This window comes from Rhinolophus sinicus, linkage group LG03 (assembly GCF_036562045.2).
Source record: "Rhinolophus sinicus isolate RSC01 linkage group LG03, ASM3656204v1, whole genome shotgun sequence".
NCBI classification, from domain to species: domain Eukaryota; kingdom Metazoa; phylum Chordata; class Mammalia; order Chiroptera; family Rhinolophidae; genus Rhinolophus; species Rhinolophus sinicus.
In genome coordinates this window covers 120,667,604-120,678,485 of record NC_133753.1, presented here as the reverse complement: position 1 = coordinate 120,678,485, position 10,882 = coordinate 120,667,604, and the positions used below count along the sequence as shown (strand labels likewise).

At 40.1% G+C, this 10,882-nt stretch overlaps 1 long non-coding RNA gene across 1 annotated transcript in view; it reads left to right on the top strand.

Moving 5' to 3' along the window:
• Window positions 1-375: 375 nt before the first annotated feature.
• LOC141570395 (uncharacterized) overlaps window positions 376-10,882 on the top strand; it is a 64,160-nt gene continuing 53,653 nt past the window's right edge. The window contains exons 1-2 of the long non-coding RNA XR_012494396.1: window positions 376-849; window positions 1,357-1,518. This is a non-coding gene — a long non-coding RNA (uncharacterized LOC141570395). The remainder of the gene's footprint in view (window positions 850-1,356; window positions 1,519-10,882) is intronic.

Sequence of the window (10,882 nt, the reverse complement as noted above, 5' to 3'; positions counted from 1 at the left end):
AAAACTCTTCATTTTTCATTAAAGAATCCATCCAAATTTGAAGAAGGGGATTAGAAAGTTCAGATGTGATTCCAAAAGGATGTTAAAAAAAAAAAATGGCACACTGTCAGAAATGAAAGTAAATGTAGAACAGAATAAGAAGAAACATGCTTCCAATTTGAATAAACAAAATTCGCTAGATTTTGTTTTCCCTTGGATATCAGCCTTTTCAGGATTTAGAGTGCCTAGTTATTGAAAAGCTTTGCTCATATTCTATCATGGTAACATATATAGATATTGTGGTAGCTAATTGCAGTTATTCACCCAAACAAAGACCGAAAAAAAAGTCTTTCTTTTTCCAATTTCTTAGTTTGTGTGCAAAGTTGCTTTTCCAGATGGGGCCCATTATGTGATGTTGTATTTCAAAAGGAAACATTTCTTAAAGTTGCGGAAAAAAATGTCTATTAAGGAAATAAGAGCTGCTAAAGGAAAGGCGTGTGTTATCTATTTCTTCAATTAGTGGCAAAATCCTGGTAGTATTCCTAAAGAGCTGTGGGGGTTCTAACTGAAATATTTGAATGTCTCTCCTCCCCAACCCACCCAGTGCTATTGCAAAAAGAGAGAAAGAATCATAGGATTCAATTCTGGGGAAAAACAATTTCTGATTTTGTAGTTATGAGAACAGAGTTGCACTATTTTGCTTAATGTATTGTTTATTAAAAGTTTTTCTCAGTAGGACAGCAAGCAATTATTTGAAACAGTTGGGTTACAAGAAGGACTGATCACGTTATTACACGCAGAGGAATTATGGATGATGCAAAGATGAACAATGTAATTATGCTCACGGAGTGTCACTTATTAATTTTTCAGGTGAGACTTGTAATAATACCGTAATAACTATAAAAATAAGAGCAAATGTCTGGATTTCTCAATGTCTCCAAGGCTTAAAATTGGTACGTGGCTTTAATTTTGTTAAAATGTGGTACAATGCCTGACAGTTTTCAATGTTTCAAGGGGAATGAAATTGTACAAATGCTGAAGACAAAAATCTAAAAGGTTGAACCTAAAATTCTCATTTCATCAACTTTCATTTATCACAACCCCATTCCCTTCCTGGGTTACCATAGAGATGGACTCAGAATATGGTAGCCCGCAACTATCTTGCATTTCCTCTGAGTAATTACACAAAAGTGAAAAGATGCCAACATCTTGGAAATAATTGACTTCCGTGTTAATTAACACCTTTTCTGGCTCCACCACAGTAATTATCTGAGAAGCATCACCTTTGAGAAGCCCCACAATCACTCAAAAATCAGAGCCATCTTTACCTTTCTAGAGGCTCTTCCCTAAACTGTTTTAAATAATTTCTGTCTACAGGCATACCTCATTTTATTGCGCTTGGCTTTATGGCGCTTCACAGATGTGGTGTTTTTGACAAATTGGAGACAAGACTCGCCACCAGCAAAAAGATTACAACTCACTTCTAGTGCGATACTTGCTTCATTTGTGGTGGCCTGGAACGGAACACACATCTCTGAGGTATGCCTGCACTTTTGTTTCCATTGCCTCTTCCACTGTCTTTCTTCTAGTGTCTTGTTAACATTATGACTAATTAGGCGGCTGTTTTAAACAGGGTGAGGACAGTCTCTTTTGCAGGGTAAGTCAGTGAGTGGTATTTGCAGGAAGCAATCAAAATGCGCTTCAGTGAATTAAAAAAGAAAAGACTAATAATAATAATAATAGTAAAACAACAACAACAAATGAGGGTGAAAAACTGAAGTGACCTAGAAATTAAGCTGTGAAGTGGCCCGAAAATCGTGCAGGTGTAGGTAAGCTAGTGGCCTGCTCAGTGGCTCTGACCAGCTCATGTAAAATGAAAAATAGAAGAATACAGATCATCATCATCCTAAGTCTGATATATTTTAAAAATTCCCAGTTGCTATACAGTCATAGAGCTATAATTTTTACCTTTTGAGTATTTTTTTCCCAAATGATGAAACCTTTATATTTTTTTAAGCCTCTAAATGCAATGGATGCTCACTGTTAAAAATTCAAGTAGAGTAAAAATCCCCAGTGAAAAACTCTGCTAATATTTAGTGTCTATCCTCCCAGCAGTTTTTATATGACGCTAAATATAAATAAAAGACACGAATATATGTAAATACATTTTAAATAAAAACTCCTTTATTCAACATTATTTATTGAGCACCTATTATGTTTGAGGCAATGGGATACCAGGGTGAGAAAAATAGACACGGTCCCTCCCCTTGTGGAGTATAACAGTCTACTGCAGAAGAGAGAGATTAATTAAAGAATCATATAACTGAATATAATATTTATTACAAATGTGGCAAGTGCAGTAAAGAAGAGGCACATAAATTAAGACCTTATATTAGGGGACAAGGGCTCAATCCAGGATATCAAGGAAGATTTTCCTGAGGGAGAGATAGCACCGAGTTTAGATTTCAAGGAAAAGGCAGGGTATAGATGGTACCTAGAAAAAGATGGGGGAGAAGGGAAAGGAGGGATCCAGAGCAGTTGAGTTTTCAAGGTGGCTTGTTTCAAGGTTTTGCAATAGGAAGGAGAAAATAAGCAAGGCTAATCCAGAGAATAAGTTTGTCACAGTGGGAAACAAGCCCAGCATGGTGCATAGGGAGCCAAACTTTGTGGGGTCTTGTAGACCCTTGAAGGATTGGGGGCTTTGTTCTCAGCCCTAAGAATAATGAAAACAGCGATTGAGCCATGGAGGTGACATGTGTTTCGTCAAGCTCAGCGTGGCTTCAGTGTGGCGGACTGGTTAAGAGGGGCAAATTAGGTGCAAGGAGATGAAATGGGAGGCTCTCCTGGGAGAAGGGAGAGAAACGGTGGTAGCGTGAACTAGAGTAGTAGTGGGGGAACTGCAGAGGAAAGAACTTGGTGATGAACTGTGTGTGAGGCTGAGTAAGAGCGGAGTCAAGGGAGATGCCTAGTTTCATCTGTGGTTGCCTTTCAAACCCTTTGTCCATTTGACTATCATGCTCTCTCTTCAAGTTGATTTGTAGGATCTTTTTATATGTTGTGGAGATTATTTCTTTTTCTGTTACATATTCCAGATCTTTTCTTCTGGTCTATTTCTTGTGTTCTAATTTTGTTTTCTAGTATTTTTGACAATCAAGAGTTTGTTTTGCATAGTTATATTTGTCAGCCTGTTCTTCTTTTCCATCTAGGTTTTGTGTATCTGGTTCTAATGCTTTAAGGATAATGTTTAGTTACTTTTTTATTCATTTAGAATTTATTTGGGATATGTTATAAGGTAGAGATTGACCTTTTATGTTTTTGATGGATAAAAATTATGTAGATACCATTTATTCTCCTTTCCCCACTAATTTGAAATTAATTCTCATACACACATACGCAAAATGTATATACATACATACATACATACATACATGTGTACATACATAAATTTATGGCAGATATGTAGTATATTATTCTAGTCTGTTGTTCTAGTTGAGTTTTCTGGTGCTAATCATGCAGTTTCAATTAGTATAGCTTCATTTAATTGATCAATTAATTTTTTAAAATATTGTTTATTCTTTTGGTACATGTTCTTTTCCACAGACAACTAGAGAATCATCTTGTCAGTTCCATGAGAGGAACTGTTGGGATTTTACTCGAGATTGCTTGTATTTATAGAATAATTTGGAAAGACTTGACATTTCTAAAATATTTGAGTCTTCCTGTCTAGCAGTGTGGTGTGTCTCTCCATTTATTCAAGTTTTATGTCCTACCGTAAAGTTTTGTGATTTTATTCATATAGATATCAGGGCAAAATTATTGTGTTTAACTTGAGTTATCTTATAGTTTCCTACTTCTTGACTTCAGTTAAGTGTGTATTGACAGACCCATCTTCTCTGTTGAAAACATCTAGCCTGCTACTAGTATGAAGTTTGTATGCATCAGATAATGTGTCCACTCTCTCTAAAGGGTTTGACATTTGTTCCACGCAGGAGGCTGTGTGGAAGGTAAATTGTCCTTTTCTTGGAATAAGTATCTTTATGAAGAATTTCAAATCAATCTATCTCTGCAAGTGTTGGCCTGCCTTCTCTAGTGCAAGTTTTGATGTGGGCAGAATATCTGTATCTATGGCTGTATATCTACATCTTTAGAAATACACTCTATAATAATTTGGAAATATTCCAGTTACCCTGTCGGTACATGTTCAGGACCCAGCTGAAGAATCACTTACCCTTATCCCTGTATGTTTATCTGCTTGCTGATCTTATCTTGCCTGCTACGTCTTAGATTCATTAAAGGGTCGAGGGAATCTAGCCATAAGCCCTAAAGACTGACCCTGAAGTTCATCTTCTATGTTTTTGAAAGACATTCTCTTCTTGGCCCCCCTGTTCAGGCAAAGGAAGAGTTATGATTAGATGTTGTGGTTGATAACGCACACAGGGGCATGCACAGAAAGAGATCAAAGACGCTACACATATTTATCTGTTTGATCTATCCAGCATCCTTTGTTCATTCAGCTTTGTTCAGAACTGTTCTTTCAGTGTCCAAGCAAAGCTTGTGTCTGGTAGCACAGACTTGGTGTCACTCCACGGGAGAGCCCGCAAGGACAAAACTGCGTTTCCTCAACCTCTCCATCTCTTCTCTTTTGCCCTTAGCCTCTCCCAATTTGCTCGCTTGTGAAACTCCATCAATGATACTTGTGTATTCATTTTGTAGCCATAGCCTGGGCTCTGCAGTGATAATGCCTTGCACTTACTATCGGTTTCATTTCGATCTAACACTTTCCTATTATACCCGTTGTCTGGCCCTCACTCTCCTGCCTGGTACTGTAATGTACTGCTTTCAATATTCGCATGAGATCGCATGGGGTTGCCATCACTAGCTTGATTTTTAACAGGAAGCTAGAACAATAAAGGCCTTGAGAAAGCAAATGTGAGAGATGCATGATTCTGTCTAGGGACATTAGTGCAAACTGAAAACAGTACTGTCTTTTTTGCTTGCTTTTGCCACCCCATTTTCACCAGTGAAGAACTATAGCCCTTCTCCGCACCACAGGCATGAACAAAGAAAAATGGCGTTAGCACTTTGAGATATAAGATACCAGTTTCCTTGTAAACATGCAATTGGCACCTGTTGTCTACTTTCTTTCCTTCCACTTAATACTCAACTCTAGGCAAATTCTTTCTGGGTTCAAAGAGCATACCTTGATTAACAGTAAAAATAACAATAATACATGGCATTTTAATGGAAAAATTCAGAAAGCCTAGTGGCAGGTAACTATTAATATTTCCTTCATGTGTTAATTGAACCTAGGAGATAACAGTACAACTTCGTGGGGACCAGCTCCATGAAGAGGTAGCCTTTGAAAAAGGGACCGCTGGTTCTTTCCAGACCCCGTTAAGAATGCTCTCTTGAATCATGACAAGTTGGGGTGGCTGGTTAGCTCAGCTGGTTAGAGCATGGTGCTGATAACACCAAAGTTGCTGGTTCGATCCCCGCGTGGGCTGGTTCAATCCCTGCATGGGCCTCTGTGAACTGTGCCCTCCTTAAAAAAACGAAACAAAACAAAAATACAAAAAAAAGTATCATGACAATTTAATGAGATGTTAAACAGGATTTGGGGACTCCTAGGGAAGAACATTCAAAAAAGGATCATAAATTTTCACTATTTTAAAGAGAAAATACTGAGAGTCAGAAATTGTCTCTATTTTAGCTGTTTGACAATGTCAGAGGTCTAGTTTCTAGCTTTCTTCACAGGGTCCTTCTTGTGCACCTTCTCTGCAGTTACCAGTTGTTCTTGCTAACTCTCCTTCTTCTGGGTCTGCCTTCATATTCCTTCTCTCCCCATTTTGTACTAGAAGGGAGAGGCATTTAGTTGTTTCCGATATCTCATTCTCTTCTTTCATAATAATGGGGTTTGGGCTTAACATGTGGTTGCCTACGTAGAAACTCATTTCCCAGGCTCCCTTGAAGCTAAGAATCTGGCTATAACTTAGTTTGCACCAATAGAAGCTCTCACAGGAGATTTAGAAGAAGAGAGACTGGGCCTTCTTTTAGATTCTGGCTGTCTTCATTCACTAGCAAGATTGTAGGTTTCCTGCCTTGGCTTCCAGTCTTCTCTAGTTTCCTGGTTGTCAAGAAGCAGTGGTGGTAGTGGCCACCTCTTGGTCTGGTCTCTAATCTCTGAGCACAACTTCTCACGTCCATGCAGCAGCAGGGGCCTCACACTAGTGCCTCTGAATTAGCAGCTCCTCTACTGGGCTGATTCTGGGTTGTTCCAGGAGTCATTCCAAGAAGCTCATCACTCACCCTTTCCAGTGATTTTTGTAAGCCCCTCAATCCCTGAATTAAATCCATTTTACTTAAAATACCTGTGGTAAATTCCGACTCCTGTACTGTTCCCTACTTCCAATGACATTAATTATGTCCAGTGCCATGGGATTTGAGGGCAGGGACTGTCCTCATACAGTAGGCCCTCACAGTTCCATGTGCAAGGCTTCATGGGAGCTACTATATACACATTCTTTCACTAATTCATGCCAACCACCCTGCAAGGTAGGTTTCACTGCCATGTTATTGAGTTCCCTACCTAGAAAGTGAAGGTTAAGGAGATCAGTAGCTTGTCTAAGGCCGCAGAGCTGGGAATTAAAATCCCATTCTTCCTTTAAGCCTTCTCTGTCACCCCAGCTGTGAGCAAAACATGGTTGGCATGTCAGAAATAAATATTGCCTGCTAAGATTTCAAGATAATTTTCTTCATTTTCAAATGGGAAAACTGAGACTGATAGAGAGATATGACCTCATTTCTGTGACTCTTCATCTTGTGAATTATATGCTCCTGCAATGCTGAATTAGACTAGTCTCCTGAATACACTGTGGAATTTTATGCCTCTGTGCAATGTGGGGAAGAAGAGACCCATTTGCTCATCACAGTCTCCCCCTCACCACCCTCCCTCTGCCCCAAGGAGGAGTAGGTGCTATGAATCAGTCCCTCATAAGGACTGCCAGTGGCTGAAGATTTCATTACACTCCATTTGAAAAACACATGAATAACAGCAGCAGGGCATGTGTTGTGAGAATTTCAAAGGATCCCACAGGCGGGAGTGGAAATGAGGACGGAGGCCTCTCCTCTCAAGCATCCTGATTCTCTCTTGTTCTTTGGCTTCCATTTATTTGGCTGTTGTTTAAGGCCTGAGGCGTCTTCCCTCAGGCGAGCCCTAGGCTCCTTCTTCATTGGCTGGCTCCCCGTCACTGCACCCTCACTCTCTAACTGGCCTCTTACCCTAGCACCATGCTCTGGATTAGCTTTTCCTCACATCAGAGTGGTGAGATGTAGACTTTAGGTTTGGGTTTTGGGTAAAATAGAGCATGCTTTCTATGCTGTTGGGATTCTAGGGCATTTCAACCATCTTAGCTTAGAGAACGGCATTTTTCATGGGTCTAGCTTAGCTTCTCAGAATTCACTCTAGAGTTTTCTGGGGGGAGGCAGGGAACCTAAAAAGAAAATGGTAGCTGACCTTGCTTGGTCTTTTTTTGTGCACGTATACCCCTTACTAGCTCTCTACATAACCATCCCTTGGAAAGCTTTCTCCCATCCACTGTCCTCCTCTCCCAACTCCTGAGTGCAACCTGTCTTCTGCCAAGACTCAGCTCAGTGGTTACCACCTCTGTGAAGCCTCTTCAAACCTGGCTGGCAGAATTAATCCCTTTGTCTTTAGCAGCCCACGAGCTTTGTTGACACAATAGAAAAAGTACCAAAGCACTTAGCCCAGTGCACTGTAATGAGCTGTTTACTTACCTGTGTTTCCCACTACCTATTGACCTCCTTGAGGAGAGTGACTGCATCTTATTCATCTCTTAATCCTCCACAGCTAAATAAATATTTGTTAAATTGTATTGAATTCCCACCCCCAATTCAATGCAGTCTGTCAGGTACAGAGATACCATACAGGGTTTCTTGCTTTTTAAGGATCCCTTGATTGTAAGGTGCACCCTTGATTTCATAGCTGTTTGGGGTAGAATATACTGAATGTACATGCGTGCTTGTTGTCTTAAATGTACTGCCGATGAACGTGGGTTCTGGAACCCAGTTTTCTAGTGTGAATGCTGGTTCCCCACTGACAAATTCTTTGGCCCTAAGTAAGTGCCTTCACTACTCTGCCTCAGTTTCCTCATCTGTAAAAAATGGCTGATGATAGTACTTACCTCAAAGAGTTGTAGTGAAGATTAACTAAATTAACATTTGTAGAGCATTAAGAATGTATCCTGGCATACAGTAAGTGCTTTAAGTATTTGTTGTTGTTATTGTCCTGATACCCAATACACCTTAAACTTATAAAAAATTTAATATTCTTAAAAGCTGACTCGATCATCTCTTAGTTCAGACCATTTTCTGCAACACTAGCTGCCTCCAGAACTGGCTTTTCTTTCTCTGGACATTAAAGCATTACTTCTTGTCCCACCCAAAGGGACCGTGCCTACTTTTCCTGCATTTTCCTTTTTCTTCCTTTTCATCAATCTTGTTTTCGCCTGAAAGGCCAGCCCGACATCTTGTATGCTTTAACATCAGCTGGCAGGGAATCTAACAAATAATAAGTATCTCATAAAATAGTGTATGAAGAAATGAATCACCCACAGAACCCACACATAGCACCTGGAATCAATGAATAGATACTGTATATTCAGATACTTGGACTTAGAATCAACAAATTAACAACAACCCCCACCTTCCTTCTCTGATCTGACAAGCGCATGCTCATATTTGGGGGGCAGATCTAAATGGGCACATGGTTAGATATACATTTTGTGCCTGTTTCCTCTATTTACTTGCCTTTACCCTTTCTGTCATCCAAGCTGGGGTGGAGACAATTTTCTCCATGTTTTTCTTGATTATTAGTCCAATGGCACTTCTTGCTCTCTGCCTGCCATCTCACTGCCCTAAAACCCACTCTCCTACATGAGCCCTTAGTCTGTACATGACAACTGTCTTATCTTTTATGTATCCAGAATTGTTCACTAAACTATTTATACTCGTGATGCTGTCTTTCTTACGCATGTGCAGTGCTCCGTGAAGGCATGAGTTTGCCTCCATTATTATCTTGCAGGACTCCTCCGGGTACTACAACTGGAAACCATTTAATAAATCTTTTGGTTTTTAAAGCTTTGGTACTGCTTTAGGTGACGTGTTATATTAGAGAAAAATAATATAGATGATATGGCCAGTATAATCATTCATTCTTTTATTTATTGAAAACCTATAAAGTCCATATGACAGGTATAGTGTCAGGTGTTGACAGTCTAACTCAGAGATAAGATTAAAAGATACCAAAATACATCATTACTTGCAAAACTATTTGACACAGCACTCTAGATATTCAATGAAGGGACCATCAACTGAGGAGGCCAGAGTGGTCACAGCCGATTTTCATGATGACAGTGGAACTTGACTGATTTTGAAGGACTGAAAAATTCAAGCTAGTGTTGGGAAGGTATCAAAAGTATTCAAGAAGAGGACCATGGCAGAGGGCCAGGAATGAGCCTGCCACTGTGTGGGAGCGAGACCTGTTTGACTGGAAGCTTTGAACGGTACGTCCAGTTATTTGATAGTTTCTGAGAGGGCACTGATGTGATGGATTCAGTTAGGAGAAGACGATCTCATTAAATTTTGAAAATAGTATTGAAAGACAGGGAGCGTAGCCTTGGGGGGGCCAATTCAGAGCCCCACTTGAATGACCCAAGATGGCAGCATGGGAAGGGAGAGAAAATGTGGACATGAAGACATTTGGAAAGAAAAGCAGAACCTGACAGGTCATCATTCTGGTTATGTGGTCAGGCTTCTAGCACATTTTTTTCTTCTGACTGTGGGAGTCCTGTATTTACTTTTAATTCACATTTCTCTAATTACTCTGCCCCTATCTCACATTACCCCTCCTTTTGAACTATCCACATAGAGTACAACTATCATAGTGTGATAGATGGTGTTATGGTTCATTTTACATATTGACTTGCCTGTGACATAGGATGCCCAGGTAGCAGGTTAAATATTATTTCCGGGTGTGTCTATCATGGTGATTCTGGATGAGATTCGCATGTAAGTCAACGGACTCAATAAAGAAGATTGCCCTCCCTAGTGTGGTTGGCTATCATCCAGTCTTTTGAGAAGCTGAATAGAACAAAAGGTGGAGGAAGGAGAAATTTGTCACTTTTTTTTTTTTTGCCTCACTGCTTGAGATCAGATGTCTCATTGTTTCTCAGGCCTTCCAACTCAGAGTGAATTATGCCACCTGCTTTCCTGGGTCTCTAGCTTACAGATGGCAGATCATGGGGACTTCTAAGCCTCTATGGTCATTTGAGCTAATTCCTTATAATAAGTCAATCTCTGTATCTAGCTATCACAGCAAAATTGATATGTCTGTATCTATCTATATCGATAGATGGATGGATGGATGGATGGATGGATGGATGGATGGATGGATGGATAGATAGATAGATGCAATCAATTTTTGGGTTTTTTTGGGGGGGGAGAACTCTGAGTACCACAATGGGTAAACATTCAATCAGGTTTCTGTTACTGAGTTTTGCGATCATGGTGATGGTGACTGGTGTTAGGGAAATGACCAGAAAGACTGCACAGCCGGCCAGCTGGCCCAGGACTGTAGTGAATAGTCCTTATTACAGCTGCAGTTTGGCATAATGAATGACAGCTGTCTGACACCCTTACCTTCTCTGCCACACGCCAACCTACTTTTAGCAAGAAAATAAGAACTGGGGCTAAATAGAGGATAGGAGCCAACCAATCATCAATCCTCTCTCCCCCCACCCCCAATCCCTTTACGCTCATTATTACTATATATCTTTGTGACATTGTTAATTCCCCAAAAGACAGCTTAATGAAGCTGCTCCGGTAA